Source organism: Hyla sarda, chromosome 11 (genome assembly GCF_029499605.1).
Source record: "Hyla sarda isolate aHylSar1 chromosome 11, aHylSar1.hap1, whole genome shotgun sequence".
Lineage (NCBI taxonomy): Eukaryota > Metazoa > Chordata > Amphibia > Anura > Hylidae > Hyla > Hyla sarda.
The window spans coordinates 90,290,567-90,307,535 of NC_079199.1; the positions used below are offsets into that span (position 1 = coordinate 90,290,567).

Below are 16,969 nucleotides of genomic sequence, written 5' to 3' on the forward strand. Positions count from 1 at the left end.
TCAACTCAGCTGGCGGAGGTGCTAGGACAATGGGAAACCCAGTAAATGTAAGAATGCAACAAAGAAAAAACAGGAGTCCTGCACTCACCGTCCAGATACAGAAATTTCGGCTCCCATCTCGGGCTGCTCAATCCGGCAAGGAAGACATGAATGGCGTGGGGCGCTCTGAGCGCCCCACGCCATTCATGTCTTCCTTGCCGGATTGAGCAGCCCGAGATGGGAGCCAAAATTTCAGTATCTGGATGGTGAGTGCAGGATGCCCGTTTTTTCTTTGCAGCATTATATTTATTGTATACATCCATGGAAGATACAGTGCTCTTCTTCAGTGCATCACCCCTGGTGTTTGGTTTTGCAGTTCCCTACAAGCTATCCTCTAAATCGCCTTTGGTTTTCTACAGAGCCTCAGCCCCGTTCGTCTGTAAAAGTGCTATAAAGAAATGAGGACAAGATCAGTCTGGTGGCAAAAGGCTAAATCTATTCTCCTGTTTACCACAAAAAAGCAGCGAATTGTTGTGAAGAATTAGCCGTGTGACATATTGATTTTTATCAGAGGGCCACGTCCTGTCTGCTCTCTGTACAGTCTGGAGGCTGGGGCTCCTGCAGCACGCTCTGCTGAGAGGAAATGATACAGTTCTGTATACACAGCTCCAATCCTGCCTAATGGCTGCCTGTGTGCTACCGTTATATCAGTCACACAGCTACCGTATCTTCACATCTTTAGCTTCCCAGCACTAAAGAAATTGGTGAAAAATGCGATTGCCCTAAAGGTGCGTCTTAAGATCAGAGAGAAGTGGCTTTAAGAGTGAGACCATAACACGGGCACGTCATCTCTGTGTGTTTATTTTTAATGTTTTTCTCCGCACGGAGAGATGAAATACGCCGCCGTAGAGTCCCACTTGTATTGTAATATAAAGCTGATGGCATATGCTGTCACTAGTCTTTAATTTCTTCATTACTTTCATGATGCCAAGTGAGTCTTCTATAACTATGCCAGCCCCCAGTTGGCTATACCAATCTTCAAGTCAGGGGATAGAATAGATTTTTGGCCCCCCCACAGGCAATGCTGTACCCCCTCCTGCCTCATTTATATTCTACCTAGACCTTTGAAGGTACTTCGGCTAAGGTATTAGGGGATTTTACTATGTACATTTCATCATGAATAATTCCCTAACATATGGTTAATAATGAATTGCGCCAAAAGCAAGCAAAGCTTATCCGACCGCAGGCAGGCAATCCAGATCCCTGATGTTACCCTAAAATCAGGCTAAATACCTCTATTTACAGCAAGAGTCATTGGTCTATTATGTGGCCAGTGTCCCGGGGGAAAGCAGAGGTTTTAGGTTGGCACCTACAGGGGCACTCTGGCTGACATTATAAAGGGGGGGGAGGAGGGCTATCAAAAATTATTTTTCTGATAAAAAAAAGATCAAGATCCCCTGCATCGTCACACAGGTATAGAGATATCTGATCATATATTGCCCAGGAAAGTACTAGAGGAGGATTTAAAGGGGGGGGGGCCGCCCCTACATAAAATGTCTGATCGCGGGTGTCCCGCCATTAGGGACCCTCACAATCTCGGTTGCGGCACCCCAGACATCCGGTGCTCGGAGCAAACTTCTCTCCGTGCCGGGTGCCTGGCGATGCCTGGCGGAGGCTCGAAAAGCCACGGTCACGCACCCCTCAATGCAAGTCTATGGAAGTGGGCGTGATGGTAACTCCCATAGATTTGCACTAGGGGCGTGACCATGACATCACGATCAGGGCATGACCGTGACGTCACTAGCCTCCGGAGCTGCACCCGATGCTCTATATGAACGCTGGGTGCAGCAGGGAGATCGGCGGTCAGACATATTATCCCCTATCCTTTGGATAGGGGATAAGATGTCTAGGGGCGGAGTACCCCTTTAGTACCCCTTTAGGGTAGCCAAACCTGGTGGATTCAGCAACTAAAGTTGACTGTCTAAGGTGTAAGGTGGTCTCCTGACAGATGATGCTGGAGGAGAGAAGGATCGAGGATACTGATGTTTAACAGCTTGACCCTTTTGTTTTCAGAGTGATACCCCTACTTTCCATTCCATTCCGAAACATGAACATTTGGCCATTCATGCGTATTGGGAAATTGATAGAGATTGTTGTTTGTTTGGCCAACAGTGTTATATGGATACTTTTATACAGAGCCAAAGAAAATGTAGCAGTTAATAAATCTTTAGTGAGCTCCCTCTGGTGGTGGCTACATACAGCCAGGATGTTATCATTGAACTCTCTGGCTGTATAAAAGAAAATACAGGGATTTGGAACTTTATATGAGAAAAAAATTATTCAGCCCTTATAAAAGATACATTATGAATTTTTAAACTAAGAACAAAATGATGTAGAAAGTTGTCACACTTTCTTTATACTATCATTTTGATGACCAGCGGGGCTCAGCTCTTTACCATTAATTTGCAGAGAGTATCAAAAATCTAAGAAATTGCTTCCAACCATACTAAAAGCTTTTGTACAGCTTGTGCCAGACATATCCTGATCTGCATTAATTGTGAAAGATATGAAGGGATAGCTGGTGCCAAATCAAAAGTGCCCAGTCTAGAAATACAAAGAACTATCTATGGTCAAGAACATTTGCATTTATAACTAACGTGACTCTGTATCTCCTACCAAACATAGGCTTATAACCAAGCCTATTACTATATCTAAGCCTATCATTAATATTCTTATTTCAGCATGCAATACCGGATATTACCAATGAACAATGGAGGCGCCATTTCTGGGTAAAAGGCAGAACTTTTTTTTTTCATATCATTTTAAAGTGACTGTCCAATGCTTGAAAACTACCATAACATTTGGTTTCTCATAATGCATGCAATGGTGGTAGAGGAGTTGGCATTAAAAGCTGGGTCCCATTGCAAACTTTTGAATACTAACTAACCTCCTTACTTCTATAGGTTTAGGAATAACAGAAACACCCCTAGACATCTTATCCCCTATCCAAAGCGGTGGGACCCCTGCGATCTCCCTGCTGCACCCGGGGCTCGTCGGGTGCAGTGCCTGAGGCTCGTGACATCACGGCCATGCCCGCTTGGGATGTCACAGCCACGCCACCTCAATGCAAGTCTATGGGTGGGGGCGTGATGGCTGTCACACCCCCTCCCATAGACTTGCATTGAGGGGGGCATGGCCGTGGTGTCACGAGCCTCCGCCCCGCATCGCCAGTCATCCGGCACGGAACGAAGTTCACTCCGTGTACCGGATGTCTGGGGTGCTGCAGCCTATTGATAAGATGGAATAAGGGGATAAGATGTCTAGGGGCAGAGTACCCCTTTAAGACTACATTGCTGGTTTGCTGAGCCCCTCTGAGACCATGCGGCCAATAGCATCCATAGCTGGTAGTTGTGCTGCAGAATGATTACCTTGTTTCTTCCTGTCTTCCCTCACTTTTGTTAAAGGGGTACTCCACTGGAAAATATTTTTTTTAATCAACTGGTGCCAGAAAGTTAAACAGATTTGTGAACTACTTCTATTTAAAAATCTTAATCCTTCCAGTACTTATAGGCTGCTGTATGTTCCACAGGAAGTTCTTTTCTTTTTGAATTTCCTTTCTGTCTGACCACAGTGCTCTCTGCAACTAGCACTAATATCTGAAGCAGGAAGAAGACAAAAGATTGTTTCCTGGCCCCTTAATTTTTTTTTACTAAACGCTGTAATACTCCTTTAAGTGTTTTGGGGGGGAAATGTAAATTATCTGAATTTCTTTATAGGATCATGTTTTTCTAACCTTGTAACCCCTTTAAGAAAAGGATTAATACACCCTGCATATTGTAGTCCAACTATCTGGGCAGATTGTGAGAGCATTTATTGTTCTAAACCACAATTCCCATAATGCAAAAGTCTTTCCACCTTTCCTCTAAACAAATTAAGGCTAAATGAATAATCACTGAGATTCTTGTTAGGAAAATAAGTGTTAATTACTTAGGGAGGAGGCGTTCATATTAATTTGAAGGTGTTTTATTTCTATTTTAGATACATCTATTGTTAACCTGGGGGCGTTGGATTAAATTGGAATTTTACATTCATTGTTTAATATTCAAATGATAACAAACTTAGAATCTATTTGTAATTAATACCTACTAGGGGAGTTAATATTTACTGGCATCTAAATTAAATAGGTGTATTGATGATAATGCTGCGCTTAATAGGAATCTGTTGTGTTAGAAATTAATCAGCAGCCGTAACAATGGACATGGATACCAGATAACATTATCGTTTGTTCCCGATCCTGATACAAATATTTCTTTTCCACCAAATTTAGATTTAATTTATTTATGTGATTATCTGGTCAGAATCAATGTTTAAAAGAAGAAAAAGTTGACATCCGTTTTACAGATCACATCAGATTTTATTACTCAACTGGAAATTAAGAAATTATTGTTTTGCCTTTAACCCCTTAGGGACTCAGACCATTTTCACCTTAAAGGGGTACTCCCGTGGAAAACGTTTTTTTTTTTTTTTTTTTTTTTTTATCCACTGGTGCCAGATTGTTAAACAGATTTGTAAATTACTTCTATTAAAAAAATCTTAATTCTTCCAGTACTTTTTAGGGGCTGTATACTAAAGAGAAATCCAAAAAAGATATGCATTTCCTCTGATGTCATGACCACAGTGCTCTCTGCTGACCTCTGCTGTCCATTTTAGGAACTGTCCAGAGCAGCATATGTTTGCTATGGGGGACAGTTCCTGAAATGGACAGCAGAGGTCAGCAGGGAGCACTGTGGTCATGACATCAGAGGAAATGCATTTCTTTTTTGGCTTTTTCTTTAGTATACAGCCCCTAAAAAGTACTGGAAGGATTAAGATTTTTTAATAGAAGTGATTTACAAATCTGTTTAACTTTCTGGCATCAGTTGATTTAAAAATCACGGGAGTACCCCTTTAACCCCTACAGGACCCATGATGTAACGGTACGTCCCGACACCCTGGGTCTTAAGGACCAGGGACGAACATTTACGTCATGGGCAGTTCTAGTCCCCACCGTGTACCGGGCGGGGATCGGAGCGGGATGCCTGCTGAATTCACACTTGAGATTTGCGCAATTCCGGGTCATTACGGGTCTATAGTGACCTGGTGACCCGGAATGTAAGGGAGATCGCGGGTGTCTAAGACAACCAGGATCCCCCTGAAACGATAGGATTGAGGTGGCAGGGTTGCCACCCCTCCTATCCCTGCTATTGGTGGTCTAGACGCGACCACCAATAGCAGATCTGGGGCGGGGGGGTTAACTTTCGCTTTCCCCGTCCTGCCCTTCCACAATAGGCGGGGCAGGACGGGGAAACGACGGGGACCGGCGTCGAAGATCCACTTAACGATCCGGGCGGGCGACGGAGGCTGCGGGCGACGGAGATCAGCGGGCGGCCATGACGTGCGGCTGGATCCGACGGAAGCCGGTGAGTTGCCTAGCAACATCTGGAGGGTACAGTTTGAGACCATTATACAGTGGTCTCTAACTGTAGCCCTCCAGATGTTGCAAAACTACAACTCCCAGCATGCCCAGACAGCTGTTTGGGCATGCTGGAATATGTAGTTTTGCAACAGCTGGAGGGCTACAGTTCGAGACCACTATATAGTGGTCCCTAAACTGTAGCATTCCAGATCTTGCAAAACTACAACTCCTAGCATGCCCAAACAACTGTTTGCTGTCAGGGCATGCTGGGAATTGTAGTTTTGCAACAGCTGGAGGACCCCAGTTTGGAGATCACTTTGCAGTGTTCTCTAAAACTGTAGCCCTCCAGATGTTGCAAAACTGCAAATCCCAGCATGTCCAAACAGCAATCAGCTGTCTCGGCATGCTGGGAGTTATAGTTGCGTACCTCCAGCTATTACATAACTACATCTCCCAGCATGCCCTTCGGCGATCAGTACATGCTGGGAGTTGTAGTTTTGCAACAGCTGGAGGCACACTGGTTAGAAAATACTAAGTTAGGTAACAGAACCTAACTAAAGGTTTTCCAACCAGTGTGTCTCCAGCTGTTGCAAAAGTACAACTCCCAGCATGCACGGTCTGTCAGTACATGCTGGGAGTTGTAGTTTTGAAACAGCCGGAGGTTTTCGCCGCAGCTCAAACTTCTAGCGAGAAACTCACCGTAACCCGCCAGTGTGAATGTACCCTAAAAACACTACACTACACTAACACATAATAAAGAGTAAAACACTACATATACACCCCCTTACACTGTCCCCCCCAATAAAAATGAAAAACGTATTCTATGGCAGTGTTTCCAAAAATGGAGCCTCCAGCTGTTGCAAAACAACAATTCCCAGCATTTCCGGACAGCCACTGACTGTCCAGGCATGTTGGGAATTTAGCAACAGCTGAAGGCTCCCTGTTTGGGAATCACTGGCATAGAATACCCCTATGTCCACCCCTATGCAATCCCTAATCTAGTCCTCAAATGCGCATGGCGCTCTCTCACTTCGGAGCCCTGTCGTAAATACTCACTGTACCCCTTATTAAATTCTGTGAGGGGTGTAGTTTCCAAAATAGGGTCACATGTGGGGGGTTCCACTGTTCTGGCACCACAGGGGGGTTTTGTAAACGCACATGGCCCCTGACTTCCATTCCAAACAATTTTTTTCCCAAAAGCTCAATGGCGCTCCTTCTCTTCTGAGCATTGTAGTACGCCAGCAGAGCACTTGACGTCCACAAATGGGGTATTTCCATACTCAGAAGAGATGGGGTTACAAATTTTGTGGGGTCTTTTCTGCTATTAACCCTTGCAAAAATGTGAAATTTGGGGTGAAACACACATTTTAGTGAAAAAAAAAATCTTTTTTTTACATATGCAAAAGTTGTAAAACCCCTGTGGGGTATTAAGGCTCGCTTTATTCCTTGTTACGTTCCTCAAGGGGTCTAGTTTCCAAAATGGTATGCCATGTGGTTTTTTTTTTGCTGTTCTGGCACTATAGGGGCTTCCTAAAAGCGACATGCCCCCCGAGCAAAATTTGCTCTCAAAAAGCCAAATATGACTCCTTCTCTTCTGAGCATTGTAGTTCGCCTGTAGTGCACTTCAGGTCAACTTATGGGGTACCTCCATACTCAGAAGAGATGGGGTTACAAATTTTGGGGGGTCTTTTCTGCTATTAACCCTTGCAAAAATGTGAAATTTGGGGGGAAACACACATTTTAGTGAAAAAATTATTTTTTTACATATGCAAAAGTCGTGAAACACCCGTGGAGTATTAAGGCTCACTTAATTCCTTGTTACGTTCCTCAAGGGGTCTAGTTTCCAAAATGGTATGGCATGTGTTTTTTTTTTTTTTTTTGCTGTTCTGGCACTATAGGGGCTTCCTAAATGCAACATGCCCCCAAAAACCATTTTAGAAAAACGTACTCTCCAAAATCCCCTTGTCGCTCCTTCGCTTCTGAGCCCTCTACTGCGCCCGCCGAACAATTTACATAGACATATGAGGTATGTGCTTACTCGAGAGAAATTTTCTCCTTTTACCCCTTGTAAAAATAAAAAAAATTGGGTCTACAAGAACATGCGAGTGTAAAAAATGAAGCTTGTGAATTTTCTCCTTCACTTTGTTGCTATTCCTGTGAAACACCTAAAGGGTTAAAACGCTGACTGAATGTCATTTTGAATACTTTGGGGGGTGAAGTTTTTATAATGGGGTCATTTGTGGGGTATTTCTAATATGAAGACCCTTCAAATCCACTTCTAACCTGAACTGGTCCCTGAAAAATAGTGAGTTTGAAAATTTTGTGAAAAATTGGAAAACTGCTGCTGAACTTTGAAGCCCTCTGGTGTCTTCCAAAAGTAAAAACACGTCAATTTTATGATGCAAACATAAAGTAGACATATTGTATATGTGAATCAAAACTTTTTTTATTTGGAATATCCATTTTCCTTACAAGCAGAGAGCTTCAAAGTTAGAAAAATGCTAAATTTTCAAATTTTTCATCAAATTTTGGGATTTTTCGCCAAGAAAGGATGCAAGTTACCATAAAATTTTACCACTAAGTTAAAGTAGAATATGTCACGAAAAAACTATCTCGGAATCAGAATGATAACTAAAAGCATTTCAGAGTTATTAATGTTTAAAGTGACAGTGGTCAGATGTGCAAAAAACGCTCTGGTCCTAAGGTGTAAAATGGCCTGGTCCTTAAGGGGTTAATGACCCTTTTTTGCAATTCTGACCACTCTCAATTTATTCATTATTAACTCTGAGATGCTTTTACCTTTTATTCTGATTCCGAGAATGTTTTTTCGTGACATATTGTACTTACTGGTAAGTTTTTGTCGTTACTTGCATCCTTTCTTTGTGATAATCCCAAAATTTGATGAAAATTTAGAAAATTTAGCATTTTTCTAAATTAGAAACTTTCTACTTGTAAGGAAAATGGTCATTACAAATAAATTATATATAGATGAACAAATACAATATGTTTACTTTATGTTGGTATTGTTATGATTCGGCTAGCTGGATGTGGATCCACTGTGTCAGCGAGGGATTGGCGTGGACCGTGTCGGTGGACCAGGTTCTAGGGTTGCTACTGGTTTTCACCAGAGCCCGCCGCAACCAGGTCGTATCCACTGGCAACGGCTCAACCTCGCTGACTGCTGAGAAGACGTGGGACAGAAGGACTAGACTGAGGCAAGGTCGGACGTAACAGAAGGGCGGGGCAGGCGGCAAGTTTCGTAGTCAATGTGGATAGCAGAAGATCTGGAACACAGGCTTTGGACAACACTAAACGCTTTCACTGGCACAAGGCAACAAGATCCGGCAACGAAGTGCAGGGGAAGTGAGGTAATATACACAGGGAGCAGGTGGAAGCTAATTAGACTGATTGGGCCAGGCATCAATCACTGGTGCACTGGCCCTTTAAATCTTAGAGCACTGGCGCGCGCGCGCCCTACAGAGCGGAGCCGCGCGCGCCAGAACATGACAGCCGGGGACCGGGACGGGTAAGTGGCTTGGGATGCGATTCGCGAGTGGGCGCGTCCCGCTATGCGAATCGCATCCCCATCGCGAATGTCAGTGCAGCGCTCCCGGTCAGCGGGTCTGACCGGGGCGCTGCAGAAGGGAGAACGCCGCGAGCGCTCCGGGGAGGAGCAGGGACCCGTAGCGCTCGGCGTAACAGGTATCATAAAGTTGACATGTTTTTACTTTTTGAAGACATTAGAGGGCTTCAAAGTATAGCAGCAATATTAAAAATTTTCATGAAAATTTTTAAGGGACCAGTTAAGGCCTCTTTCAAACTATGAAATAGTTCCGTTTAGGAACTTCCGTCACAAGTTCCATCACTATATCGGGGAAAACCTGCCGATATAGTGACGAAACTTCTGACGGAAGTTCCTAAACGGAACTATTTCATAGTGTGAAAGAGGCCTAAGTTTAAAGTGAATTTGAGGGGCTTTTCTGTGAGAAATACCCCATAAATGACCCCATTATAGAAACTGCACCTCTCAAAGCATTCAAAATGAAATTCAGAAAGTTTGTTAACCCTTTAGGTGTTTCACAAGAATAGCAGCAAATTGAAGGAGAAAAATTAAAAATCCGCAGGCTCACTACAATGCCCAGAAGAGGAGGAGCACCGTTGAGCTTTTGGATAGAGAATTTGTTTGGAATGGAAGTTGGGGGCCATGTGCGTTTACAAAGCCCCTTCGTGGTGCCAGAACATTGGACCCCCACATGTAACCCCATTTTGGAAACTACACCCCAAGGGGTGCAGTAAGCATTTACACACTACTGGCGTTTGACAGATCTTTGGAACAGTCGGCTGTGCAAATGAAAAATTTTTTTTTTTACATGCTCACTATACCTCTTGTTACGTTCCGTGAGGTGTGTAGTTTCCAAAATGGGGTCACACATGGGTATTTTTTTTTTGCGTTTATGTCAGAACCGCTGTAAAATCAACCACCCCTGTGAAAATCACCAGGCCTCAAATTTACATAGTGCGCTCTCACTTCTGACCCTTGTTGTGCACCCACAGAGCATTTTACGCCCACATATGGGGTATTTCCGTACTCAGGAGAAATTGCGTTACAAATTTTATTATTTTTTTTCCCTTTTTCCCTTAACAATAACATGCAAGTGTAGACCCCAACTTTACCTTTTCATAAGGGGTAAAAGGAGAAAAAGCCCCCCAAAATTTGTTAGGCAATTTCTCCGGAGTACGGAAATACCCCATATGTGGCACTAAATTATTGCCTTGAAATACGACAGGACTCCGAAGTGAGAGAGCGTCATAAGCATTTGAGGCCTGCATTAGGGATTTGCATGGGGATGGACCCGGATGCAAGAATTACACATGCCTCTGATAACAAAATTACCCTACGGCAGTGTATCCCAAACAGGGTGCCTCCAGCTGTTGCAAACCTCCCAGCCTGCCAGGACAGTCAATGGCTGTCTGGCAATACTGGGAGTTGTTGTTTTGCAACAGCTGGAGGCTCTGTTTGGAAAAAGTGCCGCACCAGATGTTTTTCATTTTTATTTGGAGGGGGTAACTGTGTAGGGGTATATGTATATGTAGTGTTTTGCTTTTTATTTTGTGTTAGTGCAGTGTAGTGATTTTAGGGTACATTCACACTGGTGGAGGATTACAGCGAGTTTCCCTCCAGCTGTTACAAAACTACAACTCCCAGCATGCCCTTTGGCTGTCAAGCATGTTGGGGGTTGTAGTTATGCAACAGCTGGAGACACACTGGTTGCAAAACACTGAGAGTTTGTTACTTAACTCAGTGTTTCGCAATCAGTGTGCCTCCAGCTGTTGCAAAACTACAACTCCCAGCATGTACGGTCTATCAGTGCATGCTGGGAGTTGTAGTTTGCAACAGCTGGAGGGACACTGGTTGCAAAACACTGATTTAGGTAACAAACTTAGTCTTTTGCAACCAGTGTGCCTTCAGCTGTTGCAAAAAGCTACAGCTCTCAGCATGCAGTGACAACCGAAGGCCATGCTGGGACTTGTAGTTATGAAACAGCCAGAGGCATACTACTAAAACTCCCAGCATGCCCTTTGGTTGCCCGTGCATGCTGGGGGTTGTAGTTATGCAACAACTGGAGGCACACTGGTAGCAAAACACTGGAAGTTTGTTATTTAACTCTGTGTTTCGCAACCAGTGTGCCTCCAGCTGTTGCAAAACTACAATTCCCAGCATGTACAATCTATCAGTTATAGTTAGAGGCACACTGGTTGTTAAACATTGAGTTAGCTGTTGCAAAACTACAACTCTCAGCATGCCCTTACAGCCGAAGGGCATGCTGGCACATGTAGTTATGCAACAGCTGGAGGCACACTACTGCAACTCCCAGCATGCCCTTTGGCTGTCCGTGCATGCTTGCGGTTGTAGTTATGCAACAGCTGGAGGCACAAAAATGTGCCTCCAGCTGTTGCATAACTACAACCCCAGCATGCACAAACTACCAATGGGCATGCTGGGAGTTGTAGTTGTGCCTTCTGCTGTTGCATAACAACAACTCCTAGCATGCCCTTTCTGGGAGTTGTTGCTTAGAAACAGCAGTAGGCCAGCCTTACCTCCTGCTGCTGCGCAGTGGAGATCCGCCTCCGCTGCTGGGGCCCCGATCCCACCGCCGATGCCGGGGATGGGGGGCCGCAGCCTCAGGTGAGGGCTCCCGGCACCCGCTCTCACCCTCCGGAACTGGGGCGAAGCGGGTGTCCTTAGAAACACCCTCACAGCAGGCATCCTGATTCGTCGGCCTATAATGGCTGAAGAATCAGGACGACGATCGTGAGGTTGCACCAGTGCCACCTCACTCCTGCTGATAAGAGATGATAGGTGCCATCTCGGACGGCACCTATCATCTTTTTTTTCAGGGTCTCAGGACGGGTGAGCGGTGGGGACCGGAAATGCTCAGGGCGTACAGGTACGCCCTGAGTCCTTAAGGATCGGGGATGTAGGGCGTATGCATACGCCCTGTGTCCCCAAGAGGTTAAAGGGGTACCCCGGTGGAAAAAAATAAATTTATGAACTGGTGCCAGAAAATTAAACAGATTTGTAAATTACTTCTCAAAAAATGGAGGCTCTTAGCGCACTTTTTGACCAAAACGTGTCCCCCCCCCCCATCTACCACGAGGAGGTGGCCTCATTTCAGATGGGACCCTAACACTCATTTCACTCACCTCTGCTGGGCATATGGCTTCTGACTGGGTGACATGCTGGATCCACTATCCATTTTAAAAACCTCCTGTGAAAAAGGGAGGGGTGCACGGCTAGAGAGGGTGCCACTCTCCCTAAATTGCACAGCAAAAACAAAAAGAAACATAGCCAGCACAACTACCTAATACACCCGTGTATTAAGTAGTTGTGCTGGCTATGTTTCTTTTTGTTTATGCTGTGCAATTTAGGGGGAGTGGCACCCTCTCTAGCCGTGCACCCCCCCCCCCCTTTTTCACAGGAGCTTTTTAAAATTGATAGTGGATCCAGCATGTCACCCAGTCAGAAGCCATATGCCCAACAGAGGTGAGTGAAATGAGTGTTAGGGTCCCATCCGAAATACATCCACCTCTGCGTGGTGGATGGGGGACACGTTTTGATCAAAAAGTGCGCTAAGAGCCTCCATTTTTTGACCAAGAGTGCTGCTGCAACCTTCTTTTTTGTACACAACACATATGTTATACTAATGCTGAGTTTTCTGATAAGACGTGGCAGCATTTTGGGAGAAGATCTTCTGTATTCCTTCATGCAGACATAGCGACGTGTGCTACTTCTTTGTGTCTATTATTTATGTTTTTGTATATAGGTATTTTCCTCCCACACATAAGGAGCACGAAGTGTTTCTGTATAATATGTACAATTATATTTTTCATAAACACATAATAGAGGCTTAGAGTGTTCCTTCCTACCTACTGTACTTGGGAACATGGCACCGGCCAGAGGCTGGCGAATGAATGTGCTCCTGCAGTGGCTTCCACTTATCACACAGAGATGGTTTGTCATCCCAAATGGTGACTTTTAGGCGAATAAAACATGGAGCTGTGTCCAGGAGATTCATGGGGGGGGGCAGGCGAACATGCAATAGAGGGGGCTCTTTAATAGAATGACCCAAGGATAGTCTCATATTGTATTTTATGTAATAAAACGATATATATAAGAACAATTGCTAACAATATTTGCATCTTTAATATAAAAAAAACACATAAGTAACATGATGACTGCTTCACCATATGGGCCACTGTTACGTTATATGCTGTTGCTGCCGGCGGGGCTGGGACTCGCCCTGCCCTGACCTTCTGCTATCCAGACTACAAGCTGCCTTGTCTCTCCTGTGCCTCGCATCTCCTCAGCCGTCTGTGTGGTCGAGCCGTTCCACGGGTAGCGACCTGGGTACGGTCCGAGTCATCTGCCACACAGGTCCAGCGGATCCACATCCACCGGGATTCCTATCTTCTGAAACGTGAGTGTTACAGCCACTCTGTGTGCAACTAAAAGGCTTCCTGACAACTTCGCAAATCCCCATATGGGCCACTATATGTAAAACTAAAAGGTCTCCTGACAAAGTCCTGGGACCAAAGCTCAGACCAGAAATATCTATCCAGTAATACCATCCAGAGGTCAGGTTTATTTATCCGTACAAAAAAAATGCTCTGGCATTTCAACCCACACAGGGGTTTTTATCAGGTGTATAACTTCCCTATATGGGAATTTCTCTATCCTTGTTAATGGTGTCAAATAAAGTGTCAGGTGGCAGAACCAGAGCTGGACTTTTTCCCAGTAGTGCACATACCCCAGCTTCCTTTTGCTTACTTCTTGGGCCAATCACAGGACATATCCTACTTCTCACTGCTATGCCTCTGTACTAGAGAAAGTGCACTGGATTGAACAGTCTGGCACTTTGCTAGGGGATGATTTCCATGACACAGTACTATTAATAGCATGTGCAAAGAAGGGGTTACACTAAGCACTGAACTGCTGCTGCTGCTATTGCTGCTGACAAACTAAAGGAGGAGTTTGGGATTACATTCAGGAAGCCACACTGAGTACTTTCTACACAGGGGACCGCTGCCCACAACTTTATTGATGTGTGGTGACCCAGGGTGATGGCGGGACTACGGGTGTAGCGGTGTAGGTGGTAGGGCCAGATGGTATTAAATCCTGGGGCAAGATGTTATTAACCCCTAGTGTTCATGACGCCAGAGTGGTTTTTGGTACCGGAACCACACAAACGGTATCTCCGCTATTCCAATGGCTAATTAAGGAAAGGAGGGTCCAAAACCATTTAGGGTTTAACAGAGGCTTTACTGAGTTTAAGACAGATGGAATTATCTACACAGCTAGGCGAGATTCGCAGGGAGTCGACCAGTGACTTAGAAGACCTCACAGCCTGCTGGGACCAATTATATGCAGGACTTGACTATTTGTAGTGACAGCAGACATAGACTTTTGACTTACTGGAATGACTGCAGCTTTGTGGCCTTCCAGATGCTGGTCACTAGCACTGAGATCTCAGGTGGTTGCTGGTCTCAGTAAAGACTGATGGTACTGATAAGGATGACCATTATGATTTTGATTACTGATCGATAGATATATATATATATATATATACAGATATATATATATATATATATGCTGCAGAAAAACATTATTTTCCTTATGAGAAATTTCAGCTTGCTAACTTGCTGACCAAGAAGACGAAGACCTTGGAACGAGGCCAAAAGAAGCAAAATAAGAAGAGTCTGAAAGTTGGAAGACAAAATATTTGAAGAGACATAGACTGCGTAGAAGGACACATGAACTGTGGCCAAGAGAGAAATGAATGCTTAAATATGCTAATATATATACTCAAATAACCAATCAAAATATAACATGAAGATTTTGATGTTAGAAATGACCTCCCCTTTTTGTCAAATGTAAAAACCAATGTACTTCCGTATAATAGACAGAACTCTTGGGGACAGCTCCTGAGCTTCCTGCTGAGAAAGAGTTTTATACCAACTTTTTGTCTGGTGTTTATTTCTTGTGTCGACACTCAGCAGTATACAGCGGCATTCACATTTTAAGGCCTAAACCGCAGCCAACCTTGACAGTACAAGAGAGTGAATTGTAATGGCCGCCCCTTTATATAGTGGTGGGCTGGACTAAAGCCCACTGGTCAAGCTGCGGGTCATAGGTTAAGCTCGTGCTCTCTGGAAGAACATGTGACAACAAATCATGTGACTGCATAACATAACATGTGACAGACTTACAGGTCCTGGAGACAACCTCTCACAGGTCCTCCTCTCTATCTATACATTATGATCCTGTCTATACATTAAAGCAGTATACACAACATTCTGGAAACAACAGGGGGAGACCCTGCAGGGCAGCCCACAGGTCACTGAGGGGTCTCCACCTGACAGGGCCTAAGGGTAGTGCAGCACCATGTCCTGTACTGGGACATTACAGATGCTAAGAGATAAGAGGGAAATCCTGATTTACCTTTCAGGGACAATGAGGCTCTTATGGAAAAAACAGACAGGTTCAGCTTGCATGGAGACATGCCAGCCTCTCTCTTTTTCTCTCTCTCTCTCTCTCTTTTTTTGCACATAGGGAAAGCTAAGCCCTGCCCCCACTTCCTGTGTAGCATCCTGGTCTCTCTGTTACTAGCTTTAGCGAGCTTTTGGAAAGTTCGATTTGCTAGGCTCACAGAACTTTTCCATAAAAATGTGGTTTGGGACGAATAAGTACTAGGCTAACCTGCAATGCATTACCCCTTTAAAATTCATGTATAACACTGCCTAAGAGCTCTTAAGCCAAAGTATAATACTGCTAGGGTCATCTAGGAATGTAGTTTTAAAGTGGTTTTAATACAGGTCACTGAGGTCAGTCCACTTCCCAATGCTTTGCTCAAATTGTTTTGTATTGTAGTGTGAAAGCTTTTTGGGATCAGTAGTTCCTGTTACGCCGAGCGCTCCGGGTTCCCGCTCCTCCCCGGAGCGCTCGCTTCACCTCCTCCGCTGCAGCGCTCCGGTCACGTCCTCTGACCCGGGGCGCTGCGATCCTGCTGCTAGCCGGGATGCGATTCGCGATGCGGGTAGCGCCCGCTCGCGATGCGCACCCCGGCTCCCCTACCTGACTCGCTCCCCGTCTGTTCTGTCCCGGCGCGCGCGGCCCCGCTCCCTAGGGCGCGCGCGCGCCGGGTCTCTGCGATTTAAAGGGCCACTGCGCCGCTGATTGGCGCAGTGGTTCCAATTAGGGTTATCACCTGTGCACTCCCTATATTACCTCACTTCCCTTGCACTCCCTTGCCGGATCTTGTTGCCTTAGTGCCAGTGAAAGCGTTCCTTGTGTGTCCCTTGCCAGTGTTTCCAGACCTTCTGCCGTTGCCCCTGACTACGATCCTTGCTGCCTGCCCCGACCTTCTGCTACGTCCGACCTTGCTTCTGCCTACTCCCTTGTACCGCGCCTATCTTCAGCAGCCAGAGAGGTGAGCCGTTGCTAGTGGATACGACCTGGTCACTACCGCCGCAGCAAGACCATCCCGCTTTGCGGCGGGCTCTGGTGAAAACCAGTAGTGGCTTAGAACCGGTCCACTAGCACGGTCCACGCCAATCCCTCTCTGGCACAGAGGGTCCACTACCTGCCAGCCGGCATCGTGACAGTAGATCCGGCCATGGATCCCGCTGAAGTTCCTCTGCCAGTTGTCGCTGACCTCACCACGGTGGTCGCCCAGCAGTCACAACAGATTGCGCAACAAGGCCAACAGCTGTCTCAACTGACCGTTATGCTACAACAGTTGCTACCACAGCTTCAGCAGTCATCTCCTCCGCCAGCTCCTGCACCTCCTCCGCAGCGAGTGGCCGCTCCTGGGATACGCTTATCCTTGCCGGATAAATTTGATGGGGACTCTAAGTTTTGCCGTGGCTTCCTTTCCCAATGTTCCCTGCATCTGGAGATGATGTCGGACCTGTTTCCCACTGAAAGGTCTAAGGTGGCTTTCGTAGTCAGTCTTCTGTCCGGAAAAGCCCTGTCAT

The 16,969-nt window shown here is 45.4% G+C and overlaps 1 long non-coding RNA gene across 1 annotated transcript in view; it reads right to left on the minus strand.

Annotated features, from left to right (window-relative positions):
- LOC130295915 (uncharacterized) overlaps positions 1 to 15,507 on the minus strand; it is a 29,621-nt gene extending 14,114 nt beyond the window's left edge. The window contains exon 1 of the long non-coding RNA XR_008849045.1: positions 15,435 to 15,507. This is a non-coding gene — a long non-coding RNA (uncharacterized LOC130295915). The remainder of the gene's footprint in view (positions 1 to 15,434) is intronic.
- Between the last annotated feature and the right edge of the window lie 1,462 nt (positions 15,508 to 16,969).